Source organism: Canis lupus, chromosome 6 (assembly GCF_003254725.2).
Source record: "Canis lupus dingo isolate Sandy chromosome 6, ASM325472v2, whole genome shotgun sequence".
NCBI classification, from domain to species: domain Eukaryota; kingdom Metazoa; phylum Chordata; class Mammalia; order Carnivora; family Canidae; genus Canis; species Canis lupus.
Genome location: NC_064248.1, coordinates 4818568 through 4837138, shown reverse-complemented (window position 1 = coordinate 4837138; position 18571 = coordinate 4818568).

The window sequence follows — 18571 nt, the reverse complement described above, 5'->3', positions numbered from 1 at the left end:
TGGCCCATTCATCTTTTAGTAGGATGCTCTTTAACCTCCACGTGATTGAGTTTCTTCCAAATTTATTCTTGTGATTGCGTTCAAGTTTCAAAGCATCTTGGTCTGAAAATATGCAGGAGGCAATCCCAGTTTTTTGGTATTGGTTGAGACCCGATTTGTGACCCAGTATGTGGTCTATTCTGGAGAAAGTTGCATGTGCACTTGAGAAGAATGTGTATTCAGTTGCATTCAAATGGGATGTTCTGTATATATCTGTGTAATCTACTTGGTCCAGTGTATCATTCAAGGCCCTTGTTAATTTGGTGATGTTCTGCTTAGAAGAGCTGTCATTTGCTGAGAGCACCATGTTGAAGTTTCCTACTATTAGTGTATTATTATCTAAGTATCTCTTTACTTTGGTTCTTAATTGATTGATATACTTGGAAGCCCCCACATTAGGGGCATAAATATTCATGATTGTTATGTCTTCTTGTTGGATAGACCCTTTAAGTATCATATAGTGTTCCCCTTCATTTCTTACTACAGTATTTGGTATAAACTCTAATTTATCTGATAGGAGGATTGCTAACCTTGCTTTCTTTTGAGGAACATTTGAGTGGTAAATGGTTCTCCACCCCCTCATTTTCAGTCTGGAAGTGTCCTTAGGTCTAAAATGAGTCTCTTGTAGACAGCAAATAGTTTAGTCTTGCTTTTTTATTGAGTCTGAAACCCTACGTCTTTGATGGGATCATTTAGCCCATTCATGTTCAGAGTAACTATTGAAAGATATGAATTTAGTGTCATCATAATACGTATTCAATCCCTGTTTCCGTGGATTGTTTCTTTGGGCTCCCTCTTTCTTTTACAGGGTCCCCCTTAATATTTCTTGCAAAGCTGGTTTGGTGGTCACATATTCTTTCAGTTTCTGTCTATTCTGGAAGCTCTTTGTCTCTCCTTCTATTCTGAATGACAACCTTGCTGGAAAAAGTATTCTTGGCTGCATGTTCTTCTCCTTTAGGACCCTGAATATATCCTGTCAGCCTTTTCTGGCTTGTCAGGTCTCTGTGGAGACATCTACTGTTAATCTGATATTTCTCCCCATATAAGTTAAGAATCTCTTGTCTCAAGCTACTTTAAAAATTTTCCCTTTATCTTTGAAATTTTCAAGTTTCACTATTAAATGTCAAGGTGTTGAACAGTTTTCATTGATTTTTCTGGGAGTCTTCTCTATCTCTTGGACCTGAATGGCTGTTTCCTTCCCCAGATTAGGGACATTCTCAGCTATGAGAACGTTCAAATATACTTTGTGGTCCTCTCTCTCTCTCAGCCTCTTCTGGAATCCGAATTAGACGTATATTCTTCCTTCTCCAGCTATCATATTTCTCTAAGCCTTTCCTCGTGGGCTCTTAATTGTTTTTCTCTTTTTTCCTCAGCTTCCTCCTTTCCATCAACTTATCTTCTGTGTCACTCACTCTTCCACCTCATTAACCCTAGCAGTTAGAGCATCTACCTTGGGTTGCATCTTAGTTAAAATATTTTTAATTTCGCCCTAATTATATCTCAATTTTGCAGTAACAAAGTCTCTAGAGTCCTTTACGCTTTTTTCCAGAGCCATCAGTAGCTTTATAATTGTACTTCTGAATTGAATTTCTGACATCGTATTTAAATCCACATTCAGTAACTCTGTGGCAGAGAGTATTGCTTCCAGTTCTTTCTTTTGTGGTGAATTCTTCCTTATAGTCATTTTGTCCAGTACAAAGTGGCTGTATGAGTGAGCTGAATCAAAAATATCAACCATGACCCAAGTAAAATACACCCTAGTTGATTCTGAAGAGGTCAGAGACCAGAAAATAAAAGAAAAAGAAGAACAGGACAGAAAAAAGAAGAACAGAACAAAATAAAACACAAGGACCACTAAAGTGAAAAACAAATTGTAAAACAAAATAGTAAAAAAACAAAAAAAACAAACAAACAAAAAAACAAAGAAGAAGAAAAAAAAGAAAAGAAAAGAAAAAAAGAAGGGGAATGATAGTGGTGAGGAAGTGGTGGTGGAGAGAGAATGTAGTCTCTCTGAGGGGAACTGGAGCATGATCTTCTTGGTTCTGAGTGTATTTTGTTCTGTACGTTAGAAGATGCTCAATCCTAAATTTATATGAGCCAGCAATATTTATATAAAGATCCAACATTGATCACAAAAACATAAACAAGATAAAAGAAGGGGGCAGAATGGCAAGGAAGAGAGAATATAGTCTCACAGAATGAATCAACATGGTGTCCCACTTGGTTCTGGGTGTATTTTGGTAGTGTGTTAGAAGGTACTAATTTCCACCATTATAAAATAAAATGAGACAGAAAAAACAAAAAATGAAAATCCATGTCTCATACATCTACCAAAATTAAATTGAATATGTTGAAGGGAATCCAGAGGTGAAAAATATATATGACATATAATTGTAGAAATATGAAAGTTAAAAATGAAAAAAAAAACTTAAAAACAAAAAGTTGGCAAAATATTGTAGTTGAGGTTGGAAAAGAGAAAAAATATTAGAAATTTAAAACCCAATATAAAAATGAGTTATAATGATGTATAATAATGTTTATCATCCTGTGTTCTTGTAGCTTTGCTGAATAGTTCTAGTAGCTGTTATTTAGTATTCTCTTTTTTTTTTAATTTTATTTATTTATGATAGTCACAGAGAGAGAGAGAGAGGCAGAGACACAGGCAGAGGGAGAAGCAGGCTCCATGCACCGGGAGCCTGACGTGGGATTCGATCCTGGGTCTCCAAGATCGCGCCCTGGGCCAAAGGCAGGCGCCAAACCGCTGCGCCACCCAGGGATCCCATGTTATTTAGTATTCTCTAGGATGTTCTGTGTAAGCAATTATGTTTTCTACAAATAAAGATGGTTTTGGGGCATTTGGCTGGCTCAATCTGAAGCACATGCAGCTCATGATCTCAGAGTCATGAGTTTGAGCCCCACATTGGATGTAGAGATTACTTAAACAAATAAATGTAAAAAAATACAGTTCCATTTCTTCTTTTCCATAAAATAAAATAATAAAATAATAAAATTAAATACATTAGATTAGATAGTGTTTTCCTTACATGAATTAATACTGACCTTCCAGGGAAATGTGGCAAGGACCCCCTGATGTTTCTTGTGCATAATGTCATAATTCTGGGAGTGTGTGTTTAGGAAGTACATATCAACAAGATAGAATCCTAGATACCTGATTCAAGCATACAAAAGTGTGGTTATGATCACACTTTTTTTAAGAGGCAGAGAGAGGGATGGAGGTAGGGAGGAAAGGAGAAACTCAAGCAAGCTCCACGCTTAGTGCAGAGCCCAACTCAGGGCTAGATCCCAAAACCCTGAGATCATGACCTGAACCAAAACCAAGAGTCAGATGCTTCACAGATGGAGCCACCAGGCACTCCAGGATCTAACCCCTTTTTGACCTCATGTCTTGGTACACAAACCCAGCCATCCCCACCTCCATCACGTCGAACCCGTATATGGTTCCCTCCACCCTGGCCCCACTCTCTCTCTGGCCCTTCAAATGCAACTTGCCAGTTTCTTTCTGCTATGATAGGACATATTCCACTGAATTCACGATTATCTGCTTTATCTTTTCCCTGTGATTTAAGGTCACACTCTCTCTAAGTGGCAGAGTTAGGATTCAAATCCAAGACATACTAACCTGTAAAATAGACCTCTCACTTATAATTCAAAAAGTGCTTTAAATGTTCGGGAAGCTACCAGAGGTGTTGCATTAATGTACAGAATCAATCTATGATGAAAAGTGCAATAACCCAAATCAGATCATTATGGAAGCAGTAAAAGAGGGAACTGATGTGGTAGAAAATCATATTAACCATATAAAAGTCAGAGGCAAGAAAAAGACATTATATAAAAAATCAACAGAAAAAGAATGGGAAGTGATGGCGGTAGCAGATAGAACAGGGAAGTCCAACCTGCCACAGAGACGTTTATAAAAAGAGAAGAAGACAAAGCAAATGGGGCAGAATTGATAATCAAGGATATAAGCAAAGAATGCTCCAAAATTCTAAAAAAAAAGAGATTAAAAATAGTTACTCAACTCCAGGTAAATTTAATAAGCAAGAAACATCACCATGATAGGTTTTCAACTCCATTCTTTAATTTGCAAAAGTCATTAAAGTTTCCCTCATTGTGGAGGGGGGTATGCTTCAGTGGGGTGTAAAGATGAAACTGTTTCTAATCAACCATGAGCTGTCAAATCACCCATTCCTCTCCTTCAAGGGCATCTCAGGCAAATCCAATAACTTCTTAGTCAGTTTTGATTACGGAACATCCAGTCTACTTTAAAACTTCAAACTTAAACTTGATTTTAATCTAAAATCTAATTCTGAATTCTCCCCCTCGTGCCTCTGATAGTTAGGAATGGACAGAGGTTGGAGGGGAATAGTCTAGCCCCTCGATAAATTACCTCCTCATTCTCCCTTATAACCCAGGTCCCCTGCGTGGTTAGGAGAAGGAAAAGAAGACTGAGGAACTAATTGCTAGATTTCAGGCTTTTTCTGGTTACAACTGCTGGTGTAGACAGTGGTCTCACAAATGGGATTTTCTTGAGGCCGTGTTCAAATTCACCTGAACACATCTTTCACTATGGACTCCCAAACAGGCATCTCTCTTTACCCTCCAGACATCGAAGCATCCAACTTCTTTGACAACATATTGTCTTGCTGTCCTGGCAGCCACCGGGCAGTCCTTCTGCTTCTGTCCTTTCCTCCAACCACTGGGATCCCTTGTGAGGAGCCCCAAGGGCCAGGGAGGTCTGCTGAATTCTCCCAAGAATAGGACAATTGGAGTGTGGGTGAATCACTTCATCTACCCATTCTTTTCTTCCAGGTACACTGTTCTACAGTTCTCTTTTGCACATGTGAGTCTCCTGGAGAAATCTCTGGAAGAGGAATGTCTTCATTTTACATGCCCCCCCCCCAATCTAGGGACTCATGACACACTCTCAAGTTTGCTTCTCTTTGTTCTGATGAGAGCACCTGAAGGACAGGTGAATTCTTCAGCTCAACATGCATATGGCTGGAACATGAGATGAAAGATCTAACTCTAGCAGGCAGCCAGCAGTTCTGGGAGTTTCTCTATTGGAGTAATCCTGCAGAGAGTAGGAAAAGCTTCTTGGCACTACTACTGCTCCCCTCAAGATGCCAACAACTCTCTTTATCTTTCTCCACTCTCCTCCTTATTTAGACTGTATTCAAGTGGATTCTGGATGAATATGGGAATGCTAAAGCCACTTAGACTCTAACTTTGGGCCTTGATTATTAATTCTGAGGTGACAGGAAAAATTCAATTCATTACCCTGTTACACTTATAAAAATGTTAAATATTGCATAAGGGCGAGAACATGCCCATTGCAATTTCAAAAATAGGAAATCATTCTCTCCATGCTTTTCTGAAGTATATACATTTGGCACTTTAGCAAATGATGTTGAAACTATTTCCAGATCAACTTTTTATTTTTATCTCCTGTATGCATGGGAAGAATCCAGACCTTCTTGCATTGAGATGAAATCATGTGACTAAGCTCTTGTCAATGGAATATATGCACAAGTGATGGAGGTCACTTCTAGGCTGGCTGTAAAGGATCTCATGCCATCTTCCAAGCACATAGTACAAGCAGAGGACTCTAAGATGGTAGAGCCACAACTTGGAGAGAGACTGAGTTCCTGAATTCACATCTTTACAGAGAATCACCTGTGCTGTGACCTAGAAATTAGACTTGTCATACTGTTCTTCTTTGGATGGACCCCAGAAGCATTTTGAATTCTTGGCTATTTCATACAATGGAACAATGAATACCTTTGCGCACATGAGAGCATATTCCCATGTGGAAGTAGAATTGCTGGGCCAAAGGGAATGTACGGTTTTTACTTTGATAGTACTAAAATCTCTCCCCACCCAAATTATTGTGACATATCACTTTTACTTATAGTATATGGCAGCACCTGATTTCTTATACTTGATTCATATTTTATTTCCTATGGGTTGATTGTTCATGGGCTCTGGCCATTTTTGTACTGGATTCTATGCATTTCTTGGTTACAGACTTGTAGTATATTTTTATATTATATTATATTATATTATATTATATTATATTATATTATATTTATTATATTATATTTATTATATTATATTATATTATATTATATTATATTATATTATATTATTTAAGAAATATTTATTGACACCTTGCATATGCCAGGAACTATCTTAGGCACTGGGTAAATCACGGTGAATGGAGACACATACGGTTTCAGATGAAGACAGATAAGCATAGGTCTGATGAATAAGAGTTACCCAGACTAGGAAAATAAGAAAGAGGGTTCTGGGTAGAGGAAAATAAAGCCCAAATGAAAGATAGCTAAGAGAACCAAACAAAGACACCTTGCAACTTAGTTTGAGACTGTGGGACAAGGAAACACGGGCTATGGCCATGCAAGAAAGGCTGAAGCAGAAGTACATCTACTTAGTAATGAGGCTTGACCTAAAAGGGTTAGGTTGAGAAAATAAATGTTAATCTCAATATCTTCTGGAACATGGGTCTAGGAACTTGAACATAGCTTTGTTTGGAACTGTGGGTGTATTAATGCAGAAACCACTACAGTAAACCCCAGTGAGCCCAGTTCTTAGAAATCTGGACTACTTGGGCATTTCAGAATACTTGAGTGGTGAAAGTGAGGGTTTACAGCTGCCCACAAATGCTTAGTAAGGATTATAATCCACTTTCCTCAAACTGAGTCCCTTCCGTCTTTAAGGATGTCATAAACAGCTTTAACCAGATTTCTCTATCAAGATGGTAGATTCAGCTCCTGCATTTATCTTCCTTTCCTTCCCCAAACCTATCTCAGCTACATTAAAGACAGGCGATGCTGTGAATGTTCATTATTGGTGTATTATGTGCCTAGTATTTGTGCCTTCTCCAAATATGTTCTTTGGGTTTTGGGTGTCTTTCTTAGGGGATTTTTAGTTCTTATATAGAAAAATATATCAGATTTTTCTTTTGTGATTTTTTAAAAATGATTTTATTTATTTATTTGACAGAGAGAGAGCACAAGCAGGGAGAGGGACAGAGGGAGATGGATAAGCAGACTCCCTGGACGTGAGATCAAGACCTGAGCTGAAGGCAGACACTTAACTGACTGAGCCACCGAGGCACCCCTCCTTTGTGATTTTTAAAATTTATCTTTTATTTTCACACCAAGTGTTACCCATATAAGGAATATGTAGCAATATTATACTACCTATTCAGTTATTTTTAACAGTTTTGTCTTCAAGCTACCCAGAATATTTCTTTAAGTGTGTGTGGTATGTGAGGGAGGTTTAAAGACATTTTTAAAATCCCTTCCAAATCATTTTTTGAATATTCCTTTCTTTCTCCATAATGTACATTTACTTCATTCCTCCATACCCATGGGTCTGTCTGTGAACTGTCTGCCTCCGTTCACTGACCTATTTGTCTATTCTTGAAACACTATTCTCTGTTTCATGTAGCTTTTAGGATACATTGATTGCTAGGAGGGAAATTCTTGTCTTGGTTATTCTCCATCCTTGAGCTTTTATTTACATTCACCTTTCCAGATTGACTTTAGAATGTACTTGTTAAGTTTCCAAAAATTCCCTTGTTGGCAAGTTAATTGAAACCATGGTGAATTTATAGTAATTGATGGTAGACACAAGCAAAGCTTCTTAGCACTCAAAGAAAGAAACAAGCCTGGAAAGTTTTTAAAAGATTACTCTTTTCTAGTTAAAGTTAATAAGTGAAAACTATCAAAACATTAAACTTCTTAGGGAACAATTTTGTAAGCAGGGGGAAGGGGAAGAGGCAAATTCTCCAGTCAATTGCAAAAGTCACTGGGTTGACATCTTGAGTATTCTCAAGGGATCAGGGTATGACCTCCAACTGCTGTATCCAGTCGAACTGTCATTCATTTGTGAGAGCTGCACAAAGACATTCTGAGATCTAAAAACTCTAGCATTTTTTCCACCAAGAGCCCTTTCTGCTAAAAGACCCAGAGGGCATAATTCAGAACACCATCGACTAGATAGGAGTGAGAACTCTTGAAAAGGAATGTTACTTTTGAAAAGTACATGTGACAGCAAGTAAAACCGGCTAGCCATTAGAGAGATAAGTCACTCAGAATACCAAGAGTATGTGTGTGTGTTGGAGGGGAGAATGGTGGCTGAAAAGAGGAAAGAGAGAGAGAGAGAGAGAGAGAACATAGGTGGGTTGCAAAGTCTAACTCCCTGCTATAATTATTAGAGAAAAAAGACCCAGGAATATAAAGCAAACCAACATTGCTTTTTATTTAGGAGACAATGTCTGAATTAGACTGATGAAAACATGAGGTTCACTATTTCTTCTCTGAAAATGAGTGAATTTGGGGGCCCCTGGGTGACTCAGTTGATTGATTGTGTGAATCTTAGTTTTGGCTCAGGTCATGATCTCATGGGTCTTGGAGTCTGGCTCCGAGTCAGGATGTCCTCTCAACAGGGAGTCTGCTTAGGGATTTTCTGCCTCTGCTCTCCCCCTCTCAAATAAACATAAATCTTTAAAAAAAATTAGTGACTTGGCTTTCTGGTTTCATACATCAGTTGCTGAATTTTGCTGGTATCCTCTCTTCAAAAAGTTAACCGAGTGATTCCTATTCAACTGCAGAGGTTGCAAAGTCTAACTTTTAGGGTCCTAGAAATTGTGGTAGAAAAATTCATGATCAAATAAATATCTCCTTTCAGAAAAATAAGGATATAGGAAAGAGGACCTCAATGTACCTTTGTAAAATTTTTTCCTTTACCAAACAAAAGCACATTGACGAGTTAATAACAGTGTTAATAAAAAAATTTTCCCAATATTTAGTAATAATGAGATGCTGCATTATTAATGCCTATTTGCCTATTTCCAACATCTCTAGAAGGCTTTCTGGAATTTTCTCTGTATCATTTCAGTGATTCACCTGAAATTCATTTATTGAATCTACATTTGGAAATAAGGCTTTTGCATAAAATAGTACAGGGGCTATAAAGCAGTCATTAGGTGAATTATATATACATTATTAGATATTGTTTCTTTTTGATAAGTAATAAGGAAGAGGGGTGGAAAAAGAATGAGCCATCATGGTACCTGGGCTGGGAAATTAAGACTGGCCATTGGTAGATTAACAGTGACAGAAACATCAATCATAAAATGAATCACTTTTGTGTGTGCTGGGCACCATACTTACATACATTATTTACTTTAGTCCTTAGTAGGAAGCATGAAACTTATTTACAACTCAGGATACAGAAGCTAAGACGCTTATAGAAGCTGTCTAAGATTGCAACAAGTATTAAGTTAAATTTTAATTTATATATTCATTAAACACATTCAGTGACCATATCTGAGGTGCCCCTGGGGATTTATCAGTGAACAAAACAAATATACCCTGCTGTATTAGTGACAGTTCTATAGAGAAGCAGAACTAATAAACATGTGTGTTTATAAGTCTGTATCTATATTTCTCTTGAGTTCTCTAGAGAGACAGGACCAATAAGAGATCTATTTACCATCTCTCTGTATCTATCTTCTATCTAACAACTGATTAATATTTTCCCATAGATTTAATATCTCCTGTTGTAATCCCTTATTGGTTCTGTTTCTCTAGAGAACCCTAACATCTCAAGCATTAATTGATCAGCAGTAGATGATGTCGAGCATATAAAATGTGCAGGACCCAGTTCCTACCTTTAAAGGAGGTCTCCCAAGGAAAGAAACAGCCATATCCATTGGTGCTTATGATGAGAAGTGCACATCAGAGTGGCATGAGAGGACCTGTATAAGCACAGAGGGAAGGATGACTGAGGGCAGAGCAGAGAGAAGGCTTCACAGGGCTGAGATGCCTCGGTTGGGTTCAGAAGGATTAACAGCAGGTAGACAGAAGGAAGAAGCAATAGAAGATGAGATTATTTAACAATAAAGTGATGTCATGTTTCACCAAATAATAGTTACTTTTGCTCAACTCTATGCACTCAACTTATTTTTTTAAGATTTTATTTATTTATTTGAGAGAGAGAGAGAGAGAGAAACAAGCAGGAGGAGGGGCAGAGGGAGAGGGAAAAGCAGGCTCCCCCCTGAGTAGGGATCCCGATGCAGGGATCCATCCCAGGATCATGACCTGAGCCAAAGGCAGCCACTTAATTGGCTGAGCCACCCAGGTCCCCCCCGTGCACTCAATTTCTTAAAAAATTGTCTGTTCTATTCTTCCATTAAAAAAAAAAAAAAAAGGCTGCTGGCAACACCCTGTGATTTGGAGACTCACTGTTAAGTTGTGATTCACTATTTGAAAACAAAAGCTTGTCAGTGATGGGGCTCCATCAAAGTGTGTTAGGCAGAGTGAGGACACAACTGGTTGACCTTTGTGATCTTGTTCTTTGTGAAGTCTGGACCAGAGTGGTGCTTCTCCCTACTGAAATCATTTGGTGAGATCTTTGAAGAAATGCTGTTGTTCTGACCCCATACCCAGAGATCCTTATTTAATTGATTTTGAGCAGAGCCCAGATCTGGTGATTTTTTCAAAGCTCCAAGGTGGTGGCAGAGGAGACCCCAGGTAAGAAGCTGGAGTGTGCTTTTTAAGACTTGTCTGCAAACCTTGTTCTTCCAGATATTATAGGGTACTTTGATAAAATGTAAGTTCCCAAGCCCTGCCAAAGACCTAATGAATCATATTCTCTGGTATGGGACCCAGACGTCAACAGTTTCATAAGCTGCTATGAATTGAATCGTATCTCCAACCCCACCCCCAAATTCATGTTAAAGCCCTGATCTCTAAAGCAACGGTATTTGGGGGTGGAGACTTTAAGAGATCTCAGGGTTAGATGAGATCATAGGGTGGTGCCTCCTCATTAGTGCCCTAAGAAGAAGAGACACCTAAGAACACAGTGAAAAGACAGCTGTCTTTAAATCAGGAGGAGAGGTCCCACCAGAAACTGACCATACTGGCACTTTGTACGTATGTACGTGTTTGATTTTGGACTTCAGCCTCCAGAACTGTAATACATCCCTGTCGTCTAAGTCACCTGGCTTATGGGATTTTGTGATGGCAGCCCAAATTGACTAAGATGCAAGCTTTCCGAGTGGCTCTTCTTTACCTCAATTTGAGAACTGCTTCCTTGGTGAAGGGGCAGGTGCATGAGGAGGGTAGGGTGAGGCGCCAGAGGCAGCCATGTAGGCTAGAAGGTGATGCATTACAAGGTCCAGGTAAAGGATGAAGGAAGCCAGGGGAGCTCCAGAGTTCCTGGAGTAGAGGGAAAAGATCTAAGGTATTTAGGGGGTCGGATAACAAGCTCAATTTTATAACGAGGATAAAAAAGAATGGAAAAAAAGGAACACCGCCAAATTTTGGCTCATGTGATTTTGTGAGAAGGTGGAGCCATTTGGCCAAAATGGAACAACTGGACATATGTCATATGGACCTCTGCTGACCTAGAAGTCCACTCATTCTGCATGAACCCCTTCTTCACAAAATATCCTGGGCCTTATACCACTTCTCCATCAAAGCTTGAACATAAACCAATTTTGTGCTTCATTGCACATATTTTCCCCACCACCATACTTTATCAGAATTCAGAAGGAGCCACTCCCCTCTTTCATGTTAAGAGAACCTAATTAGAAGCAATCAGTCTATTTCATAGAATATTTGCAAAGATGCTTTCCTGAACTCATGCATGGCACTGAAAAATGAAACCACAGCAATAAATAATAGATGCTTTTCTAATTAAGGGCACACTCCATAGGGCAGGTTTCTAATTCTTGAGTGCTGGTGCCTATAATACAAATTTTATTGTAGAGTTGATAAAGTCACCTGTAGACTTGGAGGCACAGGGAGTTAGACTATAGGATGGACATGGGACTGCACCTTTTGGTGTCAGGAGCAGGACAGCAAGGACCCAAGAGCTTTGTCCCACCCCTGCCATGCAATGCCAGGCAAGTTATTTAAATGTGTGTACCCACTGTTTCCTCGTCTGTGAAATGGGATGAAATATCCACCTTGCCTGGTGATTATGAGGATTAGAAATAATGATAGGACTAGTGTGGATTAGGTGCTCAAATGGAAGCTATTGCTATCCTTTTCTTCATGGTGCGTCCAAAGGATGCAGCTCGTGGACAGAGGCAGTCACCCTTGGTACAGAGCAGGTGCATTGGCCTTCTCTCTGTGTTGTCAGCCCACACACCATATATCTGCCATTCTTGCATTTAGGTGCTTGCATCCCAGGTATTGACATTGGATTTATCTATCTACCATGTATGTATGTATGTATGTACATATTACTATTATTATCTATCCATCTATCTTATTGTTACTATCATTCAACTATTAGTCTTAATACTTCCTTCTGCCTGTCTATGGATAATATTGTTGGCCAATTTCATAGATTTGCACTTGCATATTTCAGCCTTACTTTTAAGTATCTAAAAAGTCTAATCTGCTCCAAATAAAAACTTTCATATGTCAGATTTCAAATCCTCACGACATGAATGTAACAAAATTGTCTCCCTCTCCCAGCACAGGCCTGAGCTTGGCTTAAAAGGCGGCAGGATGGGGTGGTAGAGGAGTTGCCTGTTGCTTGTCCTCTTCTCTGACTCTGTTGTCTCTACGTTGTTAAAAATTATGGTCTATCCGGGCTTGGCCGCCAAGGGGAATGTATTAGTTTCCCGTGGCTGCTGTAACAAATTACCACAGCCTTACTGGTTTAAAACAATGCATATTTATTCCTTCATAGTTCCGGGGACCTGATGTCTGAAATCAAAGTGTCAGCGGGGCCACATTTCCTGCAAAGGTCCAGGATGGAATCTGAACCTTGTCTCTATCAACTTCTGAGGCAGCAGGCTGTGTTCCTTGGCTTCTGGCCACCTCTGTGGTCATACCTCTTCTGTGTGTAATGATCCCTCTGTCCCTGTCCCCTTTTTATAAGGACATACGTGATGGCATTTAGGGCTATCATCCAAGATAGTCTCCCATTTCATCTCAAGATTCTTAACTTAATCACATCAACAAAGACTCTTTTCCCAAATGCAGTGTTGGTATATTTTTAGACTACCTTGGGGGAGGGAGGCAGAAGAAAGTGTAGTCCTAAGTGATTCCGTTGCTGGTACTTCTCCATAGAGTGGATTCCTGAATTCTGCTTCTTTCTCAGAAAGAATTTATTTGAGGACCTGTAGCACTGGACTCCTTCCTTATTCAGGCCATACACTCTGGGGGCATTGAGTGCATGTCTCTGAAACCTGATCTCATGGTATACTCCCATGGTCTCTCTCTGAGGGGGCCCCACTTCCTCTACCAGGCAGACCTCCTGGGATGCTCAGAGTCTCCAGCCTGGCTATTTTTTAAGATTCCCCAGACCTGATTGGGGCTGAAGGGTCTACTTTCAAAGTGGCTCACTCACATGACTGACAAGTTAGTGATGGCCATAGGCAGGTGGGCTTGATTTTTTCTATGTGGGCTTCTCCATAGAGCTACTTGACCCTCCTTGCAACAGGGTGGATGGCTTTCCCTTGGGTGAGTGGCCAATAGGCCAGGTTAGAAGCCACATTTCCTCTAATGACCTAGCCTTAGAAGTCACATACTGTCATTCTTTATACTCCATTGATCACACAAACTATAAGTCAATGAAAAAGGGACTACACCAGGGCACAAATACAAGCAGGCAGATTCAGTGGGTCCATCTTAGTAGCTGGTCACCACACATGGCAGTGTATCTGTTTCCAAATGGAAAAACAGGACCCAAAATAGTATTTTTGCATCACTTTCAATAAAATAAGCAAATGTGAAAAAAAATGTAAAAAAAAAAATAAGCAAATGTTCACTGATAAAACCTGGAAGGACATTAAGAGGTTTGAAAAGTTGTAGTAGGGGCACCTGGGTGGTTCATTCTGTTGAGCTTCTGCCTTAGGCTCTGGTTATGATTTCAGGGTCCTGGGATCGAGCCCCATGGCTGGCTCCCTGCTCAGTGGGGAGTCTGCTTCTCCCTCTTCCTCTCTACAACCCCCTCTCTTTTACTCGCTCACTCTCTCTCATAAATAAATAAATAAATAAATAAATAAATAAATAAATAAATAAAATCTTTTTAAAAAGTTCCAGTAAATGGTCTTCAGGTTCCCCTCCCCAATAATACCATTCAAACCTGCAAATGCCAAATTCAGATGAATTCTGGTCCTCAGTGAGAATATAATCTTTTTGGAAGTCATCTAAATAGCTCAAAGGAAGTAATTTAGGTAAAACATTTTACACACTTCTTGGCACATACTAAATACTAATAAATAGTAGCTGTTATGTTAAGGCATTGCAAGGGGTAGATTTCTGGTGGCAGATGTATAAAGATGGTTATGACAGATAGAGAGAACAAAATAATAAAATTTGACCTATAGTTACAAGTCCAAATATAAAGATAAGGGTTTGTATACATCCCTAAAATAATTTTGTGAAAACTTTTTTGTTCTCCTGAAAGAAACAAAATCCACTGACAAACAAAATCTATTGACTCCCTGGCACATGTAAGACATTCTTCTTGACACAGAGTGGAACAGGGAGCAGAAACAAAGGGAAGAGGGGGTGACATACAGATGATTTTTAAAAAGATTTTATTTATTTATTCATGAGAGACAGAGAGAGAGAGAGAGACAGACAGACAGAGGCAGAGACACAGGCAGAGGGAGAAGCAGGCTCCATGCAGGGAACCTGACGTGGGACTCGATCCCAGGTCTCCAGGATCATGCTCTGGGCTGAAGGCGGTGCTAAACTGCTGAGCCACCCAGGCTGCTCAGATGATTTTTTGTAAAAAAAAAGCAAAGGTCTTTATCTTCACAAAGCTAATAGGAAAAATTGGAAATGTTTTCAGATACCTCTATGATGGATCACTTTTTCCAAAGATGGCAATGATATTTCCTTTTTCACATGTTCTTCTGTAATGTGGATTTGCCATTTTTCTCAGCAATAAGTGGAGTCTAATTCTTCTCCCCTTAAATTTAGGCTGGTTTTAGTGACTTGCTTGACCAATGACATACAACTAATATGGTATTCTAGGACTTCAATGGCTTGGAGAGTTTGCCTGGGTCTCTTGGAAAATTTGCTCTTCAGATGCTTCTTTTGGGACCTCTTTCCAATTTTGTATTAAGCTCAAGCCATATAGAGTGGCTTTAACTGAGCTGCCGGTCGATGGCCAGTATTGACGGCGAGCCATGTGAGGTGTCATTTTGGATATTCATCCCAGTTGAGCCTTCAGATGACTATAGCCTCAACTTGAGAAAATCAGGAGAGAATCCCCTACTCAGCCCAGTCAATGCACAGAACCATGAAAAATAATAATAAATAATTTCAAGTCACTATATTTTGGGGAGGTTGTTAGGTTTTGGAGAGCAATAGAGAATCAGAGCAATATATAGACAAGGTGCAACATGCTAAGTGCATGATGATTTTTAACTTTATGGATATTGTAATTAAGACAATGAATTCCCAAGATATCAGGTCTGAGAATCAGCCCCTCTATCTTACTCTACCAAGTGACTGAACCTAGAGCAATGATGGTCAAGGTCAAAGAGGTAAGCAATGGTACCACTAGAGCAAACACTGAATCTCCTTGCCCCCAGTTCATGGATCTTACAGTGACCCACAGACAGGGACATGAGCTAGTATGGCCATCATTCAATGGAGGTAGTCCATGTCTTCTGATTCCTCCTGCCAGTCAATTTTTCCTCCTCATCACTCATATCTGTCACTTCCTCTCTAAATCCTTTCTGCCCCTTTTCCAATTAAAAACTTTATCATTTCTTGCCATGGACTAGTGCATGGACTAGTGCAGTAGCTTCCTCACTTGTCTGTCTTATTTAATTTGGCGTTTCTTCAATCCCAAACTTCCGTTTACCAGGCAGTCAGAGTGAGGGATCTAAAATGTAAATCAGGTCACATCCCATTCCAAAAATATCCCTCAAAAGCACCCCTTGGAAAGTGTCTGCATCTCCTAACTTAGCACAAAGAACTTCCCATGATCTAGCATCTGCCTCCTTCCCAGCTTCATTCCCATTCTAGACATAGCTGGCCACACTGCCCACATTTTTACCTTTGCACAGATTTCTCCTCCCAGAATGTCCTTCTCCCATTCATCTTATTATCTTCTAATCAGTTCTTAGAGCTCCTCTCAACTGTTTCCTTCCTGAGGATGCTTGATTTCACATTTGTTTCAAAATAAACACTTTTGCTTTCTGAAAAAATTTCCCCTTTATTTTTTTTAAATTTATTTATTCATAGAGACACAGAGAGAGAGCAAGAGAGAGAGAGGCAGAGACACAGGCAGAGGGAGAAGCGGGCTCCATGCAGGGACTCGATCCCAGGTCTGGAGGATCACACCCCAGGCCGCAGGCTGCGCTAAACCGCTGCGCCACTGGGGCTGCCCAAATTTCCCTTTTAAAACAGAAAGAGTGATTAATTCTGTAACTGAATTTGAAAACTCTTATGTAGTTCACTGAAAGGGGCTTCCCCAAATGTAAAGTTATATGATTGAGATGCACTTGAGAGAAAATATATGGAATTCTAATGTTAAGAACATCATATGTCTTCAGCATGAGTATTGAGGCTTGGGGAAGGTTTCTGCTCTGCTGTTATGCCTGGCATAATTTGGTGCAGAGTCACTGTGCAAGAAACAGTTTATTAAAAAAAAAAAAAAGCAACACCCATTAGCTCTTCCTCAGATTCTCAAGGTTTGAAATAAGGTTAATTGGATTTGTTCACAAATTCATGAATCGGCCTATAACAGTGTTTCCCAAAGGGTATTCCACAAGACATTGGTTCTAAGAGGTGATAAGTATCATTTGAAAAAAAAAAGAATTCTGTGATACAAATAAATTGAGGAAATATAGAATTAAACAAATCAGGTGATTTTTTTTTTCCTTTGCAGGGAGTCTCAGAGGCTTCTCTATGTTAATGTACCTTGACTATCTCCTACAAGAGTCTATGATATGCAAAGTGTCTAGCTTATTTGACCACAAATCCTTTCTGTGATAGACCACCTTGTATCTATCATGGTTTGTGGATACATTTTGGGAAAAGATACAATGAAGGACTAGGTGTATGTCTTACTGAGATGGCAGGGATTGCTCCAAATACCTATGGGTAGAAACTGAGACTTAAGAAAAGAATCGCTTTCACAAGTGAGGAGGAAACACACACCCCCTTCATCACCCTTTGTCAAAATCTTTGTCTTCTCGTGGCTGAAATCCTACTGGATGGCTGGATATAATTTACTGTGTACCATGCTTATCCCTGAATCAAGATAAGTTACACCAAGGATGAATCTTGTGTTAAGGTACTCACATTCTCTTGCTCTCCTTTGCCAGATTTGCTAGAGGGGTGAAGAGAGAAAGGTGCATGGATGCTATGGAGATGCTTAGTGCATGAAGTATAGTCAGTAGACTGGGAGAGAGGCTTGGGTGGATGGATGGTTCAACAGGGCCCAAAGGATATGGCAAAAATCACATCCTAAATGTCTAATTGGGTATACAAGTTTACTGGAAAGTTCTGGAAAATTCTAAGGTCAGAGTAAAATTTTTAAAACAAAAGAAAGCATCTTTCCTTTAATTTTTTCTCAGCCTCCCCCCTGAGTTAGCCTATTAAAAGAGGAGATTTTCTTAAAATTAGAAATCAAAGGAAAAAGCCACGTAGAATCATACTTTATACTATGCACATGTATTTTCTCTTTTACTCAAGATGCACACAGAAGACCCCAAACCTTGGAGCCCCAGGCAAAAATTTTGAACTAAGATAATTTCTCATTGCATTTGACATTGGAATATGTAGTTATAGGGCTCCTGGGAAGTTGGTCAGCACACCTTGGGGACCAGTGTCAAAACAGAGGAAGCTAACAGTTCCATTTTGTAGGCGCTCCCCCAAACAAAGTGTTTTATATATACTTTGACATTTGTAGTTCACACAATAAGGCCAAAGCAACCATTGCCCTTCATCTTGAGTGCCCACATACATTCTTGTCATTTTGTGAGATTGCCTTGGCTAGGAAAATGCTACGAACAAGGGTCCTGCTTTTTCAGGAAAGCACTCATTTTAGGAAACTTTCAATACTTAATAAAAACATCTCCTTATATTCAAATAATGTTTCATAGCTTACAGAGTACTTTTTAACGTGTTATTATATCATGTCCTTCTCACGAAAACACCATAAGGTTTAAGAAAATCACCAAGTACACATTATTATACTGATTATAGCATTCTTGGGCAAAAGAGGGCCTTAAAGATAATTCATTTGACAATTCAATAAATTTTCATTGATGTCCACCATATGGTGGGCCCTGTGCTAGGCTCTGGCCACTTCACAGTCTAGGAGGTGCACATATGTTTAGAGGAATGAAGAAGAAAACCAACACATAAACATACATGATTTTTACATGGTGATAAGAAATATGAAGGTAATAATACATTGTAATGGCCAAAGAAGTTGGGGGAGGAGTCAGGGCAATCTTAGATGGGTGGGCCAATGGAGAATTCTATAAAGAGAT